At 43.6% G+C, this 24,264-nt stretch overlaps 1 protein-coding gene and 1 long non-coding RNA gene across 3 annotated transcripts in view; one reads left to right on the top strand and one right to left on the bottom strand.

Moving 5' to 3' along the window:
- The window catches only part of MKLN1 (muskelin 1), a 679,793-nt gene that overhangs the window by 206,877 nt on the left and 448,652 nt on the right, over nt 1–24,264 (top strand). The window lies entirely within an intron of this gene.
- On the bottom strand, nt 1,821–24,062 carry LOC125688170 (uncharacterized). The gene is made up of 3 exons (XR_007374630.1): nt 23,819–24,062; nt 17,398–17,566; nt 1,821–2,698 (listed from the first exon to the last, which is right to left on the bottom strand). It is a non-coding gene; the product is annotated as an uncharacterized LOC125688170 (long non-coding RNA).

The following is a 24,264-nucleotide window of genomic DNA, read 5'->3' as shown; positions in this document are numbered from 1 at the left end:
TGTTGTCTTGCTGACCCTGTCTTGTATCTCTCAAGCCCATGTAGATGTCTTACATCTGGAGCAAGTTTAAGCAAGTGAATCAAAGTCCTGAATTGGGGTAAGATTATGGCCATCTCCAATATTAAATGTGGCGGGCATCTTCTCCTGCATGTTCCCAAAGAGGTATGTTATTCATTTGGCTTTGCACTCTTCATGATGGCTGTCAGAGATAGGAAAGCCCACTTTGCAGTCAGGGCAGGATGTGCTGCAAGCTTTATACTTCCCCAGACTCATCTCTGTTTCACTCTTCTGCATCCTCCAAGCACGAGATTTCAACTTCTCTGTACAGCAGGTCCTGTTTCACAGCCTTCCAACTACAGCCATTTCATAACATGTCTAACTGTCACGTTTATCATTTACATTTCAGCACAATACTTCAGAATCTTAGAGACCCATCCAATAGCAAGGATGACTCTCTGGTAAACGAGGATGGCATCAAACACAGACAGTGTTTTCTGTGCTGTGTCCTCCTTTGAAATTGTATTAGACTGGCAGGAAGGAAGTTTGTAATCGCAGTACTCAAACCACCCAGTCTTCTGTGGGGTCTGCTGTGCTGCCAGGAGTGTTTGAAACAAGAAACAAGTCAAATGAGGAAGCAACCACAGGACAAGTGGAGAGACCTCCTTGTTTTTCTGCCAAACCACTTCTCTCCTGCCCTTCCTTTCTGCTCTCACTAATAGTCTCCTTTACTTGCTGACTTCAGTTGCCCTTCCTTGACTCATCCACTGCCCACTGATCAGCTCTTCCAAGCAGACGCAAAAATCCCACTTCAGTTCTCTCTGCCTGGTAGAGTTGTATGGGGTCAAATTCATGAGCTCAACTGGTTTCTTCATTAACGTAGACATATCTAGTGCCATTTATCATAGAATCGTGGAATCATTAAGGTTGGAAAAGACCTCTAAGATCAAGTCCAACTCATCACTGCCATGACCATTCAAGACATTTTTTGACACCTGAAACATCTGGAAAGTACTTGTAGATGGCATACAGCCCCTGTAAAAAACCTGGAGAAGCACCTGCAAGCCACACAGGATGTAGAAGTTAAATTTGGATCAGTGCAGAACATCAGCACACAATCAGCTGTTGCTTGAAGGCCTGAAGGCTTGGTGTGCCCAGAGGAGAGGACATCTTTTCATGTTCTTCTCTCTACTTTTCCACAGAGCACAATTATAAGGGTGCCAATTTTAGTTTAAAGATCACATGATGAGAGAGATGCATATCATCTAGACTAAATAAAAACACTGCAGAGCCCCTTGAGGGTGTTTGATCCTCTTAGATGGCCAGGTGACCTCTTTGGTCAGTAAAGTCCTGGTTTCATTTTTCTACTGTGTAGTAATACATAGCATGCCACAGGCTTTGGCACTCTCAGATAACAACTAGAAATGCTGCTACTCTCTCCATGGCTTTTTTTTTTTTTCCTTCCTGTTAGGCCACAGTAATGAAAGATAAGATTGGAATTTCAGGGAGATCAAGCTATTAAAGCAATTGGAAGTCATGTGGCACTAATGCATCAAAGAACTCGATGCTGTTTAATTTATTGTTTAATCATTAACCATCTTAGGCCTCAGAGGAATTATACCACAAGAGCCTCTAATCCCAGTCTGGGGTGATTTTAAAATCATTTTCAATGTGCCAAATATAACAAAGAATCAAAGACAACTGGTTCTTCCTCTTGTTTTCACTGTGCTCCAAAATGAGCTAAAATGAGAGTTAGCCAAAAAAGGAAACTGCAAACACCTGAATTCTTTTTTTTTTTTTTAATCAAAGTTTGCATTTCCACATATGCTAATAATGCCAACCCTTCCTGCTTAATCCAGCATCAGAGACTTCCAGAGTCTACCAGAAACTCGCATGAGGTAGCAATAAGCATTGTAAGGGGTCAGAGAGAGTTTAAAAGATGACAAAAGGCAAGGACGTATGATATAAAGCAGTGCAAATGTATGGGACTAAACAGCGACGCCAGCGGGATGCAGCTGGATGCACTTCATGCCTTGTGGGAGGGCAGGCTCATTGTGCAGCTTTGGGTGTCCAGAAGGAGCCAGGCATGGAAGGGCTGCAGGAGGAGAGGGGATGGTGAGTGCAAAGTTACATGTCAAAGATGAGCACAGAATGAGTCATGCTACAAAAGGCTGCACCTGAAAGGAAGTGTAAACCAGGGACTTCCTCTTCCCTCAACCTGCAGAGCTACAAAAGAGGAGCAGAGACAGGAGAATGAAAATGCCCACTTCCTGCTCTGCAATCAGACGCAACCAGTGCTAGAACTAGAGCTGTGCAAAGGCACAGAATCCTTCCCTCCAGAAGCCTTCCATTTCCCCAGACAGGGCTGCAATTACAGGAGAAAAAAAAATAATAATTTAAAAAAAAAAAAAGAACAAATTAAATTTTGCTATGCTTCAGCACATGACGCCAAAAGCTTTGCATTGAAAAATAACTTTTGCTAGTGATGGCAATCTCAAGCCACAGACAAAGTTCCCACAGTGAAGTGAAACTTAAATGTCTTCACCAGCTCTGGCAAAAGCCTGCCAGCACTGCCAGAAGTCATCAGACAGACAGTTCCTCTTTCACTGATGCATGAGTGAAGTTTAATTCTCTTCTCGCCGGGTTCTCTGCTTCACTGTACAAAGTCCTTCATCGATGTAATCAAGCTCTCATGGGGAACCTAGTTTAAAACAGGAGAAAATATTTTTTAATCAACTTTTATTTAGTTTTTCAACATTTTATGTTCAGTTTTTCATGCCCAGGCTTAGCCCTGTGTGGTTCCAGACACGCCAACACATCACCTGGAGGCCAGAGAAAGCCAGTGCAGAGCAGTGGGTCCTCCTGGGTCTTTGGTTCCTCTTCACTGCTCCCCAAGAATATTCCTTATTTTCTGCTATCTAGAGAAGTTGTGCCCAGAGAGGCTGTGGGTGCCCCATCCCTGGAGGTGCTCAAGGCCAGGTTGAGGCCCTGGACATCCTGATCTGGTGGGTGGCAACCAGTCCATGGCAGGGGATTGAAGCTGGGTGATCTTTAAGGTCTTTTCCAACCTAAGCAATTCTATGAGTCTATGAAAATAAACTTCCACTAAGAAAGTGCGGGAAAACAAAGTAGTAAAGAAAACTGCTTAAAAAGGCAAAGACTACAAGAGGATGCCTAAATCCTAGCTTTAAAAGAATAATAATTGTTTCCAACTTATTTTCTTCATCTGCAGATACCTGCTGAACTCGAGCAGGATTCAAAACAATATTTGTCCACCCAAACCTGTGCGTCACACTAAGAGCACCCTCTCATCCCAACACCAAGCTGACACCAGCTGCCTTTAGAGCTGCTGAGAGTGCAAAGTCTTCACCATCATCCAGCCCTAATCCATAGATCAGGAGATTGGATCTGGTAGGAAAATTAACAGAGATCGAAGTGTATCCTGCTTCCCCCACAGAAGCACTTATTGCTTTTGCAATGAGCTGTGAAGAAGGACTCTTGTTTACATTCCAGGCTCCAGGGTCGTATTTGAGCACATCATCTCGCTCTTTGACATCATTAGGCAAGAAGCTCTGCCTTCATTTGTCAGCCGAGCTCAGTGCTGACATTTAACCCAAGACTACAGTCTGTTCCCAGCCTGCAGCTGGATCTCAATGCTTGTGGCTTCCTTCAGGAAGCTACTGCCAGCTTCCCATTCCTCTCACTTCAATATTTACTTTATTTACTTTATCTTTTGCCGACATTTCCTGGCTCTGTGATCCATATGACTCAGAGATTTCCCGGACCCCGACTCTGCAGTGATGTCAGCTCCAAAGGCTGAAGTTAATAAATACCACACGTTCGTGATGTCAAACTGTAATTATGAGGGAGGTGGCATGTTGTTGTTTCATTATTTTTTATGGCTGGCACATTGAGTTTCCCCTAACTCCATACTTGGACCTGAGCTGCAGCTATAGAACCTATAAAGCTTCTATACCATTTTAATGACTAGATGATAGAAAGTGAAACACTCTGCTTTATTTTGATCCTTTCAAGAGACAAGTGTGTATAAAGCTGTAAAACACCTGCTATAGACATAAGGCAAAAGTCCAGGGCTGCTTTGAGGTCGTGTGTCCCGAAGTCACCTTAGAGTGTGATTTCATCTCCATGAGACTTGGTGTATTAAAAAAAAAAAAAAGAAATAGTAGAGGTATTCAAGACATGCCTAGAATTTGCTGGCTCAAATAAATGTTAGCAACTGTATAAATACATCTGTTTTCCCTTGATGTTGTATGTTCACTTTTATATTTAAGAAGGAGCTGAAGCCAGCAGTGACACAGCATGCTGGTATCAAAGCTGTTTGAGTGGGTCTTGACACTTTGTGCTCAAGTTCTAAAATCCTCCATCCTCTTGCAGACAGCCATTTGTACTGAGGTTGACTTGTAATCACAGCTTTTCCATTGTTTGTCAAGATTTTATTTTCTAACCTCTCTGCAGAATTTTCATGTTATTGCCCTGAAATGTCAACATGGGGCCACCTGTAACTGCTTCACCTTTTGTTTTCCAGACAAGGCAATCACCCGCCTGTGGCTGGCATAGGGCCGTGACGCAGTCATGAGCTCTGGGGACTTTCCCCTTGGCTCTCAGCATCACTCATGCTGCACCACAGGTACTGGGCACTTCCACCTATAGAAGGTGAACTGTGCTACAATGAGAAGGCATGAGCCTATCAAAAACACAAGCAAGGCAATGTCCTCTGCGTCACTGCAGGAATCAACATGATTGCAGAGCAGTCTTGCTGCTGCAGGACTACACAAGGCTACAACAGGAGACTTTTAATATGGTTTATCAGCTGGTCATATGAATTTCAGCGAAGTGTTCCAGTCTACCTCATCCTTTTTTTTTTTTTTTTTTTTTTTTTTAATTTCATTTTTAGAAAATAAATCAGACTTCATAACATAGTCAAGATGTTATGAGAAACGCCCCTGAGTTCTGGTAAGGATATTTGTTTTTTCAGCCTGTATTTCTTTTTCTCTCTCCTTTTTTTTTCATTTTGGGCGTGTTTTTTAATCTTTTAATAACTCTGTCCAAAGTTATTTCTGCATGAAAATTACCACTCTGTCCACGAAAGGCAGAAATAATGCTCTGACCAGTGCAAAGGCCTGCTATTTCATCATTTTTATTCATTTTTAATAGAGGAGAACTGGGAATTGAGGGATTGAAGCAGGCAGGCTCAGGTGGAGAGTTCTTGCTCAGAAGCATTTATTTAGTGCAGGCAGATGTAATCCTGCTCTCTGCACTGATCTTTCTCGGTTCTCCTGCTTTATCCTCTCTGGTGCCTGGCATGGATAAGACCTCAACACCAGTTGCTCACGTCTCCAAGATTTTCTGCATTGCCTCCTTCTTGAAGTATGATGCTTTATGCTGGGATCCAGTGTGGAAGTTGAATTCAAAACATCCAATACCTACATATAGAACTGTTCATCTCCACTTTCCAAGCAGTTCAAGCCAAGGTGGAGGTACAGATGTGAACCACTTTCTCATCGATCTCATCCTTCCCCATATTGTTTATTTGTGTGTGTCTAGATCTCATAACCTCTATCTCCATTGTAAGGGGGATAGGAGACTGCAGAAGTGGCTTCTGGGCCTACCTAGTTTAAGGGCAATCATAGAATCATCAGATCATTAAGCTGGAAAAAGACCTCTAAGATCATCCAGTCCAACAGTCAATCCACCCCACCGAGCCCACTAAACCATGTCCCTCAGTGCCACATCTCATGTTTCTTGAAAACCTCCAGGGACGTTCTAATGCTCCAATGCAATGTTTCCACTGTGTTGTTCCAATATTTCTCCCCCCTCATTTCAGGGATGGCATTGAACTGACTCTCACCCCACTCTTGTGCTTATTTCATGCACTTTGGTCTGGAACCAGAAAGAGCAAACTCAAGAGTCATATTAATTTGCACAAAACAATGTTAAAACAACTGCACTGTGGCCTTCAAGCCCAGTATTATGGCTGACAGTGGTGACCTAAGGGAAAATATGACAAGATAAATATACTGTGACTTTTTTCCTGAACACTCTCCCAGTGAATTTGTCCAAACAATATTCAGATCCCTCAAAGCAACAGAACTGTGCCTGTGGCATATTTAGAGATGGAAAGTATGTCTCTTGCAGCAGAGAATGGAGATGCACAGCCTCGCTTTTCATCCCTTCTGCTTTTGAGAAGCTTAGTCAAAGAGGCTATGCATGCAGCATTTTGCAGGGGCAGGTGTGAAGGTCCTGGAGAAGCAGGATAGAAAGCCTGGCGAGCTACAGCTCTGCCATTTTTGTGGTCAGCTTTGAGTTATTTGGGGATGTCTACTGAGAACACTACTGTCAAATAAACAAGATTTTGCTTGAGCTGCATGATCTGGAGTTAACTGTATTAAAACCACTGAAATGTGAGAAGGGCAGGTTGAATCCAGCTGTGCTGGATAGGAATCTCTTTGCATGTTCAAATTCAGTCACATCTGTGTTGTATCTTCTCACAGGTCAATATTGGATTTTGCTGCTGGGTGTGCTGGTTATTTTAGTGTTTGGCTGCAAAAATCCCAGGAAGGAGGCTACAACATGGCTGTATCTCCCAGAAAGCTTGAGCTTTTAAAGATAACCACATCACTTTGGAATTTAGTAGGGGTGAAAAATCACAAGGAAGTGTGAAAAGGGATCATGTATAGTATAACATGATCAAATAATTGTTCTTTAAACATTAGAACTGCAAGGGGGAAAAAAAAACTTAAAATAACTGAAACTTTCCAGGCAATGGCAAGGTTTGGTTCAAACCTTCTACTCACACCACCTCACAGAAATAATCCTTCAGATGAACCATATTGAACAGCCAAGAACTCTGTGGACATCACAAAAGAGTCACTTGGAGATCTTCCTGAGCCCCAAGTTTAGCCAAGTCATGGAAACAAAACCTGTCTTGGCAATGATTTGGACCATGGAGACTCATCAGCATCTCTGTGGGCACTCCCCTTTTTCTGGAATAAGAAACATTGCATACAAGTACCAAGAAAAACTTGCTGTTTCTCATCTTACTGCTGAGGTTGGAAGGCTTTTCTCCTCAGGGAATCAGGAACCAGAGCCATCCACAAGACCACATTTCTCTTTGATATCTACCATTAGCATTGCAGGGATTGTGGTTCCTATTTAGTTTATTCATGTGCTTTCCTTCTCACACGGGGTCTTCTTTTATGCTTTTACTTAGGCAACAGCTCAAGGAATCCTTACTGGTCATGAATTCAATCTTTTTCTCAGTAACGAAAACTACTTATATTTTATTTCACCAGAAAATGAAAGTCTCAAGGACCCTCATATGTCCTCTGTCCAGGGAGAATGATTATCCCTATGGTATATCAGTCAAACCCATGTGGATGGATATCCAGGGAAACTCTTGCTCTTGCCACGTGTGTTTAAGCAACTGATTCTCACTCCTGGTGTCTCCTTTAGGGTAGGATGGATCTCTTTGTATGCACCATCGGCTCCATGGTTAGATTGATTACAAAGGGAGTTTGGACAACCAGCACTAAAACCTGCACATAGGTACATTGGTGTTGGCACCTTCCACTGATGTGAAACAGAAGTAATTACAACCCATTCCTGCACCATGTTCCTTTATATCCAGCAACCTGGAAAGATAGAACTAACAGAAACAGGACTCAACTGATCTGACATTATCATAGAATAAAAAACTTTCAACAAGTCTGACCCATTAACCCTAATCTCATAATTACTCTACTATTGATCAGGAAGTGTGCACTAATTAGCAGGGCATTCTAACAGAAACACACTATGAGCTGAATTACCAGCTCCTCCTAACTGTCCTTTTTGAGGTTGGAAGTTATCATCTCCTCATTCTGGGTGAAATAGTGAACAATAACATGAGAAAATGAGTCTCATTTTTGTCTTGCACCAGTTGCTCTTGTCAGCTGCTTAGTGACAACACAATCCCAGAAGCATTTACTTCACACAATGGTCTAAATGCCAGCCAAGGCAAGCCTAGAGTTGCTCTTTGTGGATGACACTAAATGAAAAGGAAAAGCTCATTGACTGATTTGCATTTACACTATCTCCTTTTCTTACTCAAAATGGCCTGTAGCGCTGGGATAGCCTGAGACAGACATGCAGAAATAACTTAGGAGAACCAGGCTGCAGGATCTATGTGGAATTCAAGTCTCACTTGCCTCCTCCAGTCTTTCTGTCTACTGGAAGCCCTAATGACCCAGTATTAGCTGGCTGATCTTTGAAGTGGTCTCCCATTAAAAGTGAAGTAGGGAGGAACATGGACTTCATCTGGGAATTTGCCCACCTGATGGGGATCTTTTGATGGCCTTAGGTAAAATGGGGTGAATAGTTTTGCAAGGCTGCATCTGCTCTACTCCCAGGGTTGTTCTCACCAAAATGAAAGGAGCTATTTGGAAAGAAAATCCTCCAACCTGAGTTCTTCTGGACCCAAGGCAAGGCAGGCTCATGAGAAGAGCATCCTGCTACCAATGTACAAGGTTCAAATAAGGCTTCTTGCAGCAGACACAACGTGTACAAGGCTCTCATAAAGATCTCTTCCCACGTGTCGGTTATCTCCAAGGAACGAGTTGTATCTCTGCCTGCTATCAGGAACTTTAGTCCCGTATTTCATAAAATGCAAGCAACTGGACCAATTCCAGAGCACCACGGGTTGAATGCAGAAGAGGAAATAATTTTGTACTTAGCAGCCAGTTACTTTTCATCTTAATCTGATAGTTCATTCACCACAGAAGAGGCTGGAACTGAACAATCTGATCTGTACATGCAAGGTCTTCTGCCTTGCTCAAGAGGGAGAGACAGAGGCAAATGGCTATTTAGATTCACATCACCATTCCCACTGAAAATTAAGTATTTCTACTCTTGCACTCTTATGAGCCTTTTGGTCAAGTGTCCAAGAAGGATTTACTGCAAGCAGGGAGTGCCTTTCTTCTTTCCCTGTTTCTATCTCCTAGGAATGTTACACTCACTGTTTTACCATGAGGCATGGCATTTTACAGTCACCTCTCATACCATCTCAGCTTCATAGAATCATAGAATCATTAAGGTTGGAAAAGACCACTAAGAGCATTTGTTCTAATAATCAACCCACCACCACCAGGCTCACTAAGCCTCATCCCTCAATGCCTCATCTACGCTTTCCTTAAACACCTCCAGGGATGGTGACTCCACCACCTCTCCGGGCAGTCTATGCCTAACCACTGAGAAGAAATTCATCTTCATATCCAACCTAGACCTCCCCTGGTATTTGAGGCCATTCCCTCTTGTTCTCCCACTGTTACCTGGGAGAAGAGGCCAACTCCCACCTCACCACAATCACCTTTCAGCGAGTGGTAGAGAGCTTCCTCACAAAGCACTGCACTCTCATAGTGCTTCCTACAGCACCCATTATGCAGAACTAGTCTGGAACAGCAGCTGGCACAGGGGTGACCCTGATCTCACACAAATGAATACATTTTGCAGAAATGCAGAAAATTTGTAACCTCTCTGCACCTGCTGGAAAGGACCCAGTGATGCCCGTTGCCACAGAAAGTTAATTTTTTCCCTTTTCATTAATTAATGTTGCACCAAAAGAAGTCTCTGTGTGATATGGGTGCACTTCATGGCTAAGAACATCCCTAAATTAGCACTCCAATAGTCCCTGAGCCCATGCAATAAGCTCCCGCCAAGGCAATAGGGATTGAACCTGTGCTCTACAACTGTGGGTCAGGACTGTGTGCATTCGGCCACTCACTTATCAAATGAAAAGTCAGTTTTGATTCTCATCATACCTTATTTTTTCCATACAAAGAGATTAATTTGCAAAGAATAGTGCTATTCTGCCTAGCGTCTTTGAGAACCTCTTGAAATTAAACTTCAGCCCTTTCATCCCAGGCTGACAGATAACCTACATGCTTCAAAACTCCATTTTCAGTTCTTGTGAATAACTTGTGACTGGAAATATTGACCAAGGCAGTTCAAAGTCCCCCCTCTAATTAGCAGCTCGGATCAAATTCCAGAGCTCTACACACATAGCGTGCAGCTCTGTTCTGCCCTGACCTTGAGATCCTGCTACTTCACATGCCTGGAAGGCAGAGTCTAAACTAGTAATAATGATATTCTTGCCTTTATACTCTCTTTCACCCAAGGACCTCAGTGTGATTTAGAAATATTGGAAGGCTCTGGCCAAGTTAAATATCACACCTCTCCCTGAATTGTTTTTATTCACTATTGTTTCAAGAGCCATGTTAGCATGTTCTAAATATCAACAACGGCTGAAAAAAACTGGAAACTCTATCAGATGATTTTGCACCGTGCTTGTGACTCATTTTTCTTGCCCATTCTTTTGGTGTGATTTGTTATAAAGCTGCAAGAGGCCACACCTTTGACTGTTAGATAAACAGAAACGACAAGTCCCTTCTGCTCTGACACTATTCTGAAGCCACAGTGAAAGAAACTTGGAAAACTGAGTCAGAGTCATGGTCTTCTGGCTCACTTATGGTTACATTTATGGTTCTTCACACATCAATTCGGAACTGAAAAGAACCTGCAAAAAATTTTAAAAAGTAAATAAATAAAGGAAACGAAAAAAGAAAAAAAAATGAAATAGTTGAAGCACAACTAATAGGAAAGAGTGAAGAGCAGGTATAAGAAGTCAACCTGTGGTAGATGAGAATGAGTCAACTGTGGGTAGCAGCCCTACCTATGGCAGAGGGGTCTTTACAGTCTCTTCCAAAGTATGCCGTCCACTCTATGATTCTATGAATCTGTCCCTTTTTCTCCACAAAGGAAATTTTAGCTGGTTTTAACTCATTGCTTGAAAATGTTTATATTCTTAGGTCTGAAAATCACCATGTCTCTGGAAAGGAGAGGACTGGAAGCTCCTCTCCTATGAAGAGAGGCTGAGAGAGCTGGGCTTGTTCAGCCTGGAGAAGATAAGGCTCCAGAGTGACCTCATTGTGGTCATTCAGTACTTAAGGAGAGATTATTAACAGGAGGGAAATCAACTTTTAAAACAGGTAGGTAGTGAGAGGAGAAGGGGGAATGGTTTTAGACTAAAAGAGGAGAGATCTAGATTAGATATCAGGGGAAATTTTTTCACTAAGAGGGTGGTAAGGTGCTGGAACAGGTTCCCTAGTGAAGATGTGGATGCCCCATCCCTGCAATTGTTCAAGGCAAGGTTGGGTGGGGTCCTGGGCTGAGCTGGTGGGGCTAACTGTCCAGAGCAAGGGGTCAGAACTAGATTATCTTTGATGTCCCTTCCAGCCCAACCCATTCAATGATTCTATGCTTCTATGAAGGCAGTCAGAACTGCAGTCTGACTAATTCAAACTGAGTTAAAGGGAAGCAACTTGGAGAAATGTCCTTAGGAAACTACACATGGGTAGAGTCAACATGATAGGCAATCTTAGTTCAGACCTGCAGACACATCAGGTGAACTTGATTCCTATGGTATTTTATGAAAAAAGTCTCGGTTGCCCAGAAAGATACAGTGTATAACATTACGTAGCTTTTAAAATCTCCATTTCTACATGTTTAGAATAGGAGAAAGTTGTCCAAGCATATTTTACCAGAGGTAGAATATTCCTTCTGCTCGTGCTGGTTGCTATAAGCCAAATACAAACTTGCTATCACAGGCCCCTCCAGAGCACAACATCAACGCCAAGACCACAAATGGAAGCCACAAGGAGGAAAATGATAAGCATCTTTGCATTTCCTGGCACTCAGCAAGGCTGTCTCAGCAAGGAATTCATTCCCTGCCTGAACTGCTCAGCAATATGCACACTGTTTTACATGTGAGTAATGTGAGCCATTGAGATGCTTAAGTGTCCTGGCCAAAGTCTTGGAGGAGTCGTGGCCACAGATTCAAAAACAGAGCTTGTATGTCTTGTCTCTAAATCATGCTGACTAAGCACTATGCGAAGTTTCTTGTCCCATCACCTCAGGTAGATTCCTTTGTGCTAAATCACTAGTAGTAAAAAGTCTATAACAATTAGAATAATTAACTCCTACATAACCATGTCGTGATGCACTTTGCAAAGATCTCCAAGAATCCCTTATCGCTGTTTTGCATCTGGCTCAGTTGAAGCACTGGAAAGTGAAATCATTCAGCCCCAGGCCTGTCCTTCTCAGTCCTAGGCATGTTTGATATCAGAGACACTCTAAGGTCAATATGAACCCTTGGATCTCAGCTCTCTGCTGTCCAAGGTGCAGGACTGCCAAAGGGAAGTGTAGACTTTGGCAACACCAGGACACCAAAAATGGGCAAGTTGTATTACATACCCACCAGCCAACCCAGGAAGGCTGCCTAATCTTAGTATTCATACCAATAGTAGAAGTGGTCAATGGAACTGTTCTTCAGTAGAGAGAGACAGTGTTTTGACTGGAGTTTCATTTCTGCAGAAAGCATGCTGCATTTTTAGTTCTTTTCCTTTCATTCTGTTTTGTTTTGGGGGAGGACACTTCAAATTTACCCAACCATCTGCAGCAGAAAGCTGATGTCTGATAACATCAGCGGGAGCTGAACAGAAGCATCTCTGTTGCATTTATGCTGGGCTGTGTTCTGATCCTTCGTTAATGGAAACCTCTTAATTAATATTAATCTGCCACTTTCGTTACAATACTAAAACATGCTGATCACATCCTTATCAGAAGAACATGCGAAAGTTCCTGAGGTTGTATTTAACTCACAGACCACCAGTGCTCCTATGTGCCCGTTGGTGGCACAAAGCAAAATTTTTAATGAGCTCAATCTCCAATTTTTACATTCTACTACCAAATCTCCTTTTCTTCAAGATTCAATTCTTCAAATACTAATTGCCTCTATTTTCCACTTTACAGAGGGTCTGACAGCATATATGGTCTAGTATTAGATATGAAGGTTGGCAGCCCTGCTTGTGGCAGGGGGGTTGGAACTTGATGATCCTTGAGGTCCCTTCCAACCCAAGTCATCCTATGGTTCTATGATTCTATGATATCAGACCTTGGTAAAGTCTCTTTGGTGTAGGAATGTGCTGAGATCTCTTCTAGATCTCTCAGCCAAAAATGTTATCTGAAGTCAAAGCCACCTGTAGGATTCAGTGCCCTGCTCAAGGAACAGAAGAGATATTCAAAGTTGAAAGTACACAATGCAACAAAAGCGTGATTTGGAGCCATCCCATACCCTCTCTCATTAACTTGAAATAATCTCAACCCCTAATATTCGTTTGACTACCCATAAAAATTAGATGAAACAAATGTGTCTTAGCTTCTTGGACACTGGCTAACACAGGAGCAAAAAATATTGCTGAAATAACTTTGGTTACTTATCTGTCTGGAAGACATGCTACTCCCTCAACAAGAGCAAGTTCTTCTGCAAGGAAGCTGAGGATAGGGATTTTACCTCTAATTGCATCAGGGACAGCCCAGGAGATATCCAAGTCCTACTCATTTCCTCTATGTTGTAAAACTTTTACTGCCCTACTGTAGATATACAGACAATGCTTCCTCATCATGTTTCACCTTTTCCCTTGCCTACAAGTGGACTGATGGGGCTGAAAGGTGCTGAAGCTTCTGCATGGCTCTTTGGATTCATTACAGAAGAGGCAAAGTAGGATTGATTTGACTGAGCTTCTGCAATTTATAAAGTTAATAACCTGGTTCTTGCAGAGAGAAAAGAGGACTGGAGGAGGAACGTAGCCTGCAGAGTGCTTCAGTATGATACCATCTCCCAACTGAGCTGTTTCTGCATCTGGCCATCAAAGCTCTTGTCATGTGGATGAAATCTTGAGAACATTTGAGATGATTTACTATTCTGCTCTACAAATTGGATATTTACAGGCCTGGGCTGAACATCTACATTCTTCTACCCAGAAGTAACACATTGGCCCAATTTCTGCGCTTAATACTATGCTATAAGTCCAGCCCAACTTCACAGATTTCAGCTGATTTACTTCAAGGTGACTGAGATTAGAACATGATGTAGGGAAATACGTTGCTTCAAACACAACTATCTTTTCACTTGTTGGTTTAACACCCCTGTGCTGCTTGATGAGGGGAATGCTTCAGATCTGATCTTAAACAAACCAATAAACCCAAAGCAATAACCACCCTGTCTGCTTCCCTCTGACCTTCACTGAAAGGCCTACTCAGCCTTCACCTCATAATTTTATGCTGACAGTGGGGAACATCCTAGAGCCAGAAGGAGATCAGAGAGAGCAGCAGCATATCTCCCTGTTATTACATTTGACCAGGCTTTTGCTCATTGCACTCCTCGAGTTATTTGCTTTTTCTTGCCTTTTCTATGAATTTGAAAGGCAAACAGCAGCACGTTTTGTTCCCAGACACTAACATACTTTAAAATTTGCACTCAACCCATAGGATTTGCAGGGCAACAGTCCTCATCACTATCACCATCGTCAGTGTCCTATAGAGACGGCAAGGCAGACATGGTTCCGCGTGGCAGTAGATGGCGCTGAAGACCTTGGAGCACACCAAGGAGCCTTGGATAACCCACACTCACCTTCCAGGGCCTGTCAAGGAGCCCTTTCCCCCCCCCCGAGAGACCACTACAGAGGGACCCAAGGAGTGAAATTTGGGCCACTAGGGCTCAGTGCAGAGCAGGCTAATCTTAGAGAAACTCTTAGTAGATGAAGGGTCACACACTGTGGATGAGAGTTACTGGCTCTAACAGGGAGTGTGAAAATGGCAGCAAACCATGCACCACAGAACAGCCCTCTTTCTGGGCAGGTGTAGTGCCTTCTCCAACGCTTTGCTACTCCTCCATTTTCAGAGTTCAGCATCGTTGCAGAGAGCTGATGGCCTTCTTTCTCTGATTGTAGTAATCTCCCCAGACGCAGTAACATTTATAGCTTCACAGGTGTGTCTCCAATTACAGAAGTGCTGCAAGTCAGCTCCAAGCCACCGTCTGTCACTGTTACCACGAGACTGCTGGGAACATGTGAGTACCTGTACCGTGAGATTTCAGGTCAGGAACCTTCATTCTTTCTCTTATCTGATAGAACATGTCGTATCTTATGTGTAGCTCAATGAATCTGAAAAAATATTACCTTGACCTCCCTGACTTCCTTGTCTGTTCTTCCTGGTTTCAGGGGAAAAGTAGAAGGAAGTAATTCCTTGGTCTTTTATGGAGCACAGAATGTACATACATTATATCCAGTAGATTGCTATAACTTATGGTGCATTGGCTTTGGGACTGCATGGGTTTTCTAGATAAGAAATGCAGATTTGTGTCATTCCAGTGATGGGTAGATGAGATACTCTACAGAGTTGACTGACCCCAGCTCCCTAGCCAGTCAGTGGAGTGAATGGTGTCAATGGCACAAGGCCATTCACATCACCTGCATCAAAAGTGAGGATCACATCTTCTCAGCAAGCCAGGTATCACCCAGCTTTTGTTTACACTGCAGTGGGGGCACTGAAGTATGTTGCAGGAGCTGCAATGGGAAATCTCAAATAAGGTTTGTGTCTTTTTAGTAAATTGCTGTCATAAAAACTACAAAAGCATTGATAAGGATAAAACATCTCCTTACTTATCTGTAGGTATAAGGGGCAGATAGAATTTTGCCAGAACAAAATGTTCACGCTGTGTTTAACACTTCTCTGAGTTATCAGTCCAAATTTCCTTCCTGAGTCTCGCAGGGCAATGGAGAATCATCCCAAGGGTCACTTCTGGATAAAGCCCCAGCTCCAAAAAGTTCTCCACTTGCATGAAAACTCTCCTCTCTTTTATATCCTTGAAGACTTTAAAAGAAAAAACATTTCCCTGGGGCCTATTCCCTAACCTCTGGCATCATTATTTGTCCCACCACAGGTTGTCATGGTTTAGTAGCTTATTGGGTAGTAATGGTGATAGAAGGACAGTTGGACTAGATGATCTTGTAGGTCCTTTCTGACCTTGTGATTCTATGATTCTGTGATTCTGTGATCATTTTAGATAGGAAATTAAATTTCTTACTGAACACTGTTGTCTAATCACCATAGTCAACATTGCAAACTAATTTGCCCCACTAATATTCTCCCCAGTTTCCATCAAGCTGGGACAGATCCAGAGGTGGCTGTGTCACGTGTCATGTGTGCTCACCATCAAGGAAAGCTTTTTTCCCAGGTGCCACACCTCCACATTTTCCCTGTGGCTTAATTCAATCTGTCTATGGATGAAACACATTAGTGGCCATGGAGTCAATCAGAAACTTTTCCTCTTGAGTCATACGAGGACATGGGTTTTTTTTCTTGGTAGCTATATCAGGATGATCAGGATAGATCAGGGTATCATAGTATCATTAAGGTTGGAAAAGACCACTAAGCTCATCCAGTCCACCCATCCCCACCATGCCCACTAACCCACATCCTTCAGTGCCACATCTCCCCTTTCCTTGAAACACCCCGAGGAATGGTGACTCCACCACCTCGCTGTGCAGCCTGTTCTGAAATCAATGAACACACCAGATTCATATTGACTCAGCCAAATAAACCCAGCATACAGTTTCTAATTAAATTGTTCTACTGATGTTTACTCTGACAGAGACATCCAATGCAGTGTTCTAACTTTGCCCCATTTTCATATAAGAGCATACTGATATTATATACATCTTTATATCGGCATGTTTGTAATGACACAGGCTGAGAAAAGATGTAGATGTGTGCATCATGTGCCATTTTTTCACTTCTGCAAATATCAGATTCATGCACTGCTAATGCCAAGGCATCCAGACTATCAAATCCAGCATTGTGTATTCATACGTAGGTGAACGTGGGTGGATAGAAATACGTGTATGCATAAATGCATATGCATACATGCGCACACATATACATATGTAAAAACTCGTGAGTACGTGAGGATAAATGAGTGATCCAGATGAGCACTTAGGTGGAAGTTCAGCTATCCAAGCAGAAACGTTCTTGTGCATCTGGACACCAAATTGCCAGATATCCCAGAGTGTTCATAACAACCTCACAGGCAGGAACTCCTTCCTGCCCTGCCTCAGTGGACAAAACTGTGCCTGGCTTCTTTGCAAAGGAAGGTGTCTGGCATGCTGCATGAATGTGAGTGTGTCCATGAGACAAAGAGAAACAAATATTTGAATGCTGAGTAGTGATGAACAAATAGTTGCCGGTGTTTATCCCACACCCCAGGGTGGAGCTGGCACTCAGGTTGATCAGGTGAGCCTTTCTCTTGTTTATTTTTGCAGTGATGTTGTTTTTTTCTCCATCTTTGCCAGCCCTCCAGTGGGGTTTGGTGGGGGAGGGAGGGTCAGAAGTGCTCTGTGACCACTAAGGGTGCTGGGGATGAGCTGATCAGGGAGAATTAATGAGCAGTGTGGGGAACGGGAAGGCATCTCTCTAAAATACTCACTAAATACAGTGAGTCAAACTCACCTCTGGGGAAGGTAGAATACAACCTGGAGCAGAGAAGAGGCGTTGATGAGGTACCATATGTGCGCTCAGTCACATCCACTGCTGTTTACTCAAGCTGGAAGGATGGGAGCAGGAGGAAAGCCTGATTTAGGTCACATCAGCTTTTCTCATTCCTGGAGCCAAAACATCCCTTGGGCAAGAGAAGGAGGAGATGATGAGCTGGTGCATTGCGTGGGTGATCAGATAGGACTTGATGCACAGTCCTGGACGATGCCATTTCTCCCAGCTCCAAGCAGAGGGTGGTTTCTGCATCTCTAAACATTTCTATTTTATTTTTTGTGGATCTCATAGTAGGTTGTTTTGGCTTACCTGACACATCATTTCCATAATCGTGCTGCTTTGTGTAACTGGGAACACTTGTTCTCACCATGGGTAAAACAAGCATTAGCTGGCACAGATCTCAGCAGATTATGAACTTCAAGGATGGGCATAGCTTGGTTCCCCATCTCCCTTCGCAATGCACAAGTTCTGGGCTCTGTACAAAACCTTCTTGGATTGAAGCTTGTAACCAAGCAATGAGAGAGTTATCCAATATATAACTGGCCATCAGTTAAATGTTTTGCCTAAGCCACACTGCGTGCACCGATTACTGGAAATGACTCTGCAACACGAGATTTTGTGCTCACAGCTTTGCTCTGCTCTTTCGTTTTGAGCAGCTGTGCTGTTCCCAGCAAAGATGCAACTCTCAGTCACTTCTTCCACTCACTGCACGTGAGCGAACTGCATTTACTGGCAGGGAGCTGTGACTACCCACAACTTAAACATTGACGTATGCAAAGCCTCCAGACTTTCTTAAGTAAGGGAGAAGTCAACCCTAAATGTTTTCTACAGGCTTCACTCTAAACAGATAGGTGAAATTCACTTGAAGTTGAACACATGGTCAAGAAGTTAAGATGGGGTAGCTGTCCCGTTGCCCTTGTGTTTTGTGGCTCCATCATCTGCCTAAATAGATGATATGAATTCTGCAGTTGTCTGCTGTCTAGAGATCCTGAAATGAAAGGTGTGACTGGTGTGAGGTGAGAGCACTTCTGCCCAGAGTGATGGTGACAGAGATTGATGAATGACGTGGGATCACTGCTTGGTCAAGATTACTTCATGCCAATTCTCAAGACTGCACAAATTGCCTTATCAGTCTATAACTTGGACCACAGGAGAGGAAGAGGGATGCTGGAAGGCAGGGAGGATGTTTTCACTTTGGGTTTCCTTCGGGAGATGCCTTGGGGATGTCTGAAAGCAGAATGTTCATCAGCCATGCAAGCAGGTATGTGACTTTTGCTAGAGGTTACAACAGGAATTTATCTCCAAGGTAAGGAGCTGTGAAATGTGCCTGGGATCCTGGAGATAAGAAATGAGACAAGTTGCCAGATCTGCTTCCAGACCTGTCCTGGATGGAAAGAAACCACCTAAAGGCTTTGGGCTCCAGCAGAGCTATAATGAATCCATTGTGCAGCCTGCATTCCTCTCTGACCTCCCAAGATGCTCAGCATTAGATGTGCCACTCCCAGACATAATAATAATAGAAATAGATGCAATGTTAATAGTAACTACAATAATAATAGTAATAATAGCAATAGTAAAATAAATAAATAAATGAGGGGCAGCACTGCTTGCCCACCTTCCTGCCTAACCAGAGCTGGTGAGCTGGTGGGGTAGAACCATCTTCTGCATCTGACTCAGAAGGCCAAGAAATGGTGGTTCCCCATTCCCCACACCTCTCACCGTCCACATGCAGTTGGAACACAGCTGTTGGGACTGACTTTTGCTCTGAGTGTTGGGACTTTCCCAGGGCCATGTGTGGCATGATCATGTGAATCACAGCCTGCTCTGCTCCTTACCCAGTGGCTCCCAGTCTCCTCCAGTCCAACTGTCATAGTGGTTGAGCAGAACTGCTGGTTTGCCAATATAAACACAGTCTAGCACATTCTTGCAGAAAACTTCAATTTTTGACTAAGCAATATTTTCAAACAGAAAGAAGCTCACCTGGAAGAACCCTTCCTGGCTTTCCCAGCTCTTCCAGCCCTGTTTAAAAGGAGATGACTTCTCTGAGCAGTCACAGCCCCTGCTACACTCCATTCCTGACCTAGTGAGCTCCTACAGATAGCACAACTACAGATAATCCCAGTCAGCATGAGAAACAAGCTCCTTGACAGCTTTATGACTAGTCCAATATGATTTCATTTGCTCTTTATGCATATTTGCTTTGGTTTTTTAATTAATTACTTGAAAGCAGATGCTACTGGATTTCCACCCTGGAATTGAGCTATTTTACACCAAATGCCTCAGTGTTGTGCTTTGTCTCACCCTGCCGCAAGCAGAGGTGATGATAACTGAGAGTGGCTTGGGAGCAGCTAATGGGATGCAAAGCATATCTGATCCAACAGAGGAGACAAGTCTGGATTCTGCAGTCACTCTTAGCCCTTAGTTTCCTTTGGTGCATTCATTCCTAGCAGCTGTTTATTCCTACAGAGATATCTTGACCTCTAGCATTTGTGTACTGGAGGATACACATGGATTTTGAGTAAGCATGGGTTCCCCACACAGCATCTTCCCACAAAACTGGACTCAGACCTCTTGGAACAATGGGTCCTGCAGGTATTTATCTAAAATCACCCATTCAAAACAATAGAGGAACGTAACAGCTTCTTCTGGATACTTCATCTAACGCTTATACATGGGCCAACACAGCCCCTTTTGAAGTAGATGGCCAATTTGCTTGTGACCATTAGCACTTTAAAAATTGACTTCCTGAGCAGTTTTTAATTATTAGTTGTTGCTTGCATTTCTTTTGGTGGTGACTGATTCATAACCTGTGAGAGTTGCACTCCTGTTATCGTCCTGTTATCATACAGTTGAGGAATGACCTGGACAGTGTGATTATGTGGGGTCCTACCTGCTCCTGGCAAACATCTGCAAAAACCCCAAAGCCAAGGCCAGGAAGTCCAATCCTCCCTCTCAGAATGGCACATAAACCCAATGGCACAACCCAGAGGGAAATATTATGCAATGCACTGCTTGTGCGGTCACTGGGAAATACCAGAGGGCTTCAGATTCCCGGGTTGCATGTATGCAGAAAGCAAAGAAACCCTCCCAAAGAAGCTGAGAAACTCACATTACAAGCTCAGAGTTATTGCAATAGCAATCATCCACCAAATCCCACGTGCATGCTGTCTCCCAGTGGCAGGCATGCAATCACCTAGCTTAGCTTAACCCTCCCATCACTGCTGAGTCAGCCTCTTCGCAGGCAAATCAGCTTCACAGCAATGACACAGAGCCTTCCAGGCTGTCTGACATCCTCACAGCCCCTAATCGCTGTGTCCTGTCCTTGCCAGCCCTCGGAGCAGTCATGCAGGGAGCAGCAGCTTTGCAAGGAGACAGCTCCATGCAATGGCGAGCAGCCATTTGCAGACACGTTCAGATCAGCTTAGCAGATAGGAGGGTAATTAATACCTTCACTAAAACCACTACAGACACACAGGTGGGCTTTCTGTTTGAACTTATCCTGCCAACCCTTTCAGCCTGTCTGGGTCAATGGTGGCCCTCTGTCTCTCATGGTTTCCAAGAGCATTGCAAGGAAAGATAGTGAGATGCCAAAGACACCCCTCTGAATCCTATCTGCATTCCTGAGCTCATACCTGCTTTCTGCCCAGTCTCCCAAGAGGGGCTGAAGGTGACCTGTTGTGTGGGCAAGGTGTGTGTCCATCCCTCTGTCAGATAAAGGCAGTAAACCCTGATTTCCTCTTCCTTGAGTGGTGAGGAGCAGTTCCCATTCTCTCATTAGTGGTGCTTTATCCCCGTAAGTTTATCTTGCATATTGTTTTCCAACAAAACAATGTTTTGTCAAAAATAGGCCAACAGTTTGGTCCCAATGCCATAGAATCATAGGATGTCTTGGTTTGGAAAGGACTGCAAAGACCATCTAGTTCCAATCTCCAGTTGTGGGCAGGGTTGCCAACAGGTAAGCACCACCAGATCAGGCTGCCCAGGGCCCTATCCAACCCAGCCTTGAACATCTTCAGAGATGGGGAATCCACAGGCACTCTGGAAATTCCAGTGCCTTACCACCCTCTGAGAAAAAATATTCCACCTAATATTGAACCTACATCTCCCTGTTTTTGGTTTAAAGTCATTCCCCAGGGTTAAAACCATTCCCCATGGATAGGGGACGACCAGAGTTGTTCTGCTTGGATTCCAGCTCACTGCAGCTGAGTGAGGGATGCTGGATGCTGCAGAGGGATCTTCATAGGACGTGCCACCCCTGCCACTCTGCCACCCTGCCAGGGGACAAGGATATGTCTCTTCATGACATGGAAACGAGCTCTGGGATTTTTGAAACATGTTGGTTTCCATCCCACTTGGATGGGAATATGTTTTTATTTTTATTTACGTTTGAAAGAGAAAACCTCTGGTGAACCAAAAGCCTTGGTGTTCAGCCAACTTCAACCATAAGTCTTGCAAAGCCTTTATTACAGCTCTCCTGATTTAATTCACTTTTTTTTTTTTTCCAGCCTCATCTCTCTCCAGTTTGCTGATTCTTACAAACGTTTCTATGAAATGTGTGCAGACCTACTTTTCTCACCTCTGTGCAACAGATTTAGTCAGGGGAAAATATGCCAGAAACAGCAGCTTAAAATTAGCCTCTGTGCAATGCCCGTGCTCAGGAATACTCACTGAAAGCCTGCATGCTGGTTTAGCAAGTCTGGGAAGGCATCCTAGTCATTATTACAAATTAATTACTGTGAATATTGGTGCATTATTATTTTATTATGCTTTATTTATACAGCAGCCAGTCCCTGCTGGGTAATTTGTAGCCAAATAAGAAAATGACTTCTCTAAGTAGCTTCTATGAGAGCTGGAGTCTGTCTGATCTGCTTATCCACACCGATGGGTTCTGTTGCAGTACAAGAACACCAGAATTGGTCAATAAAGAAGGTATTTGTTGTTTATTAAATAATACAAACAGGGCCTTTAGGTGCTGTTTGAGGAAGATAAGCTTGGGGGGTGCCTACATACCGTGTCAAGGCTGCAGAGCAAGAAGTGCTGCAAATGCCTAACAAATGCTAAAGGAACAGGGCAATTAAAAAGAGCGAGGATGTGTGGCAGGAGAGCACGTCTGCCTCTTGTCACAGCTGAATCAAGGCTGGGCAGAAGGAAGACTGGGTGAGTCAGGAGGCTGGCTGGTAGGGTGGCATCACCCACTGGTGACATTAATCCTGTCCGGAAGGTGAAGGAGCAGCCCTCGAACAGCCAGAGTAAGTCACAGTCCCTGCAGCATCACCAGAGGGAGAGACTGGAAGGAAATAAGCTATTAACATTTGTACCACTACCTTGAAAACTGGGTTGATGGTGTGATGTGCCTGCAAAGTCATTCTTGAGGACAGCGTGAAATTTTTCCCTTCTGTTCTTCCACTGGTGCCTGGAGTAATGGGTGGGTAGAAAAGGGCCAAGAACCAGAGAAATGCTTGGTGGCATTTGTTTCTCCATGCTGCCATATCATGGAATTCACTGCTCCCAAGGGAAGACATCAGTATTTTTAGGTACTTCTAAACCAATACAAGCCCTGCCAGCTAGCCAGCCTTCTCTCTACAAGAAACAGCATCTCTGCCCACAGGTTGGCATCCAGCTTTGGTGAAAGCATCCAGTGCAGTGCAGTGCTCTCCAGTCTGGTTTGGATGACATTTATCAAAATGCTGGGTTTTCATTCTGTTGATGCTGAGTCAGTTGTTTTGGTGAATAAAGGCAGCAAAAGACCAGATCCAGCTCTGGAAATACCTCCTCATAATGACCAAAATCACAGCTTAATTGTGGGGTTTAAGCTGCAGCTAGAAATATCTGGATTTGGGGCTGTGCTGGTTCTCAAGCCACCCTCCACAATGATAATTAGTTGTTAGGTCTTAATTACTGCTTCTCTCATAGCTCCAGTTCAGCTGTGCTTTCTGGTCACAACCTCTGCTGCCATCCACTCTTGTATAAGGCCAAAATTTTGCCAACTTGGATTTCAGTGCAAAGGCTGCTAAGATATCTGTTGCAGCAGTAGACATCTAACAATGTCTGACATGAGGTGTGGATGCAATACAAAGGACTGTGCCTTGTACTGGCGTAATAAGTAATTCACAATGCCTATATGATCTTGAACCTTAGCTCATCACAACCCCTTCAGGTCATGCTAGCTGAGGAACATTGTCAAGCCTCCTTAGATCAGACAAGAATGATCTCACCTTGCCAAAAGGTTGGCTGGCCAGCTGCATCACTTGGATTTGGTCTGCCTTGCCATCCAGGTCACCACTCTCAGCATCCCACTGGACATGCTCTTATCATGTTACAAATTAATTCCTCCATAGGATCATGGAAGATAACATTCAAGAAGACCTCTCAAGGCACTTACCTCATTGTTGGCTGGTTTTGGTCATCAAGAGGTGGTGATAGCTCATGAGGACAATGCTTCTGCTAATGCTGGATTACTAGGGAAGCTCTAGAATGACCCATTCGCCTCTGAAAAAGGGTGCAGCAGGGCATCTCCAAGGAATGGTGTAAACAGAAGCCAGCTTTGTGGCCACAGGCACTGAAGAAGAATTTCAGGGTGATAGCAATCATTTCAGTATCACTCTTACCACTGTTACTCTCTTTAGACTGTGCAATTTCTTTTAGCACTGCTGACAACTAGATCCAGTTTCAATTCTCTTTTTCTAACCTTTTTTTTTTTTTTTTTACCTAAAGAGAGGAAAAGCACATGCCTGGGGAAATGACACAACCCCTGTGACCCCACCATCTGAAAAAAAAAAAAAAAAAGAAGTATTTTAAAATGTTCATGTATTTACTCAGGATGTCACA

This window comes from Lagopus muta, chromosome 1, assembly GCF_023343835.1.
Source record: "Lagopus muta isolate bLagMut1 chromosome 1, bLagMut1 primary, whole genome shotgun sequence".
NCBI lineage: Eukaryota > Metazoa > Chordata > Aves > Galliformes > Phasianidae > Lagopus > Lagopus muta.
Note: the sequence above shows the minus strand (reverse complement) of the source record. Positions and strands in the feature narration are given on the sequence as shown.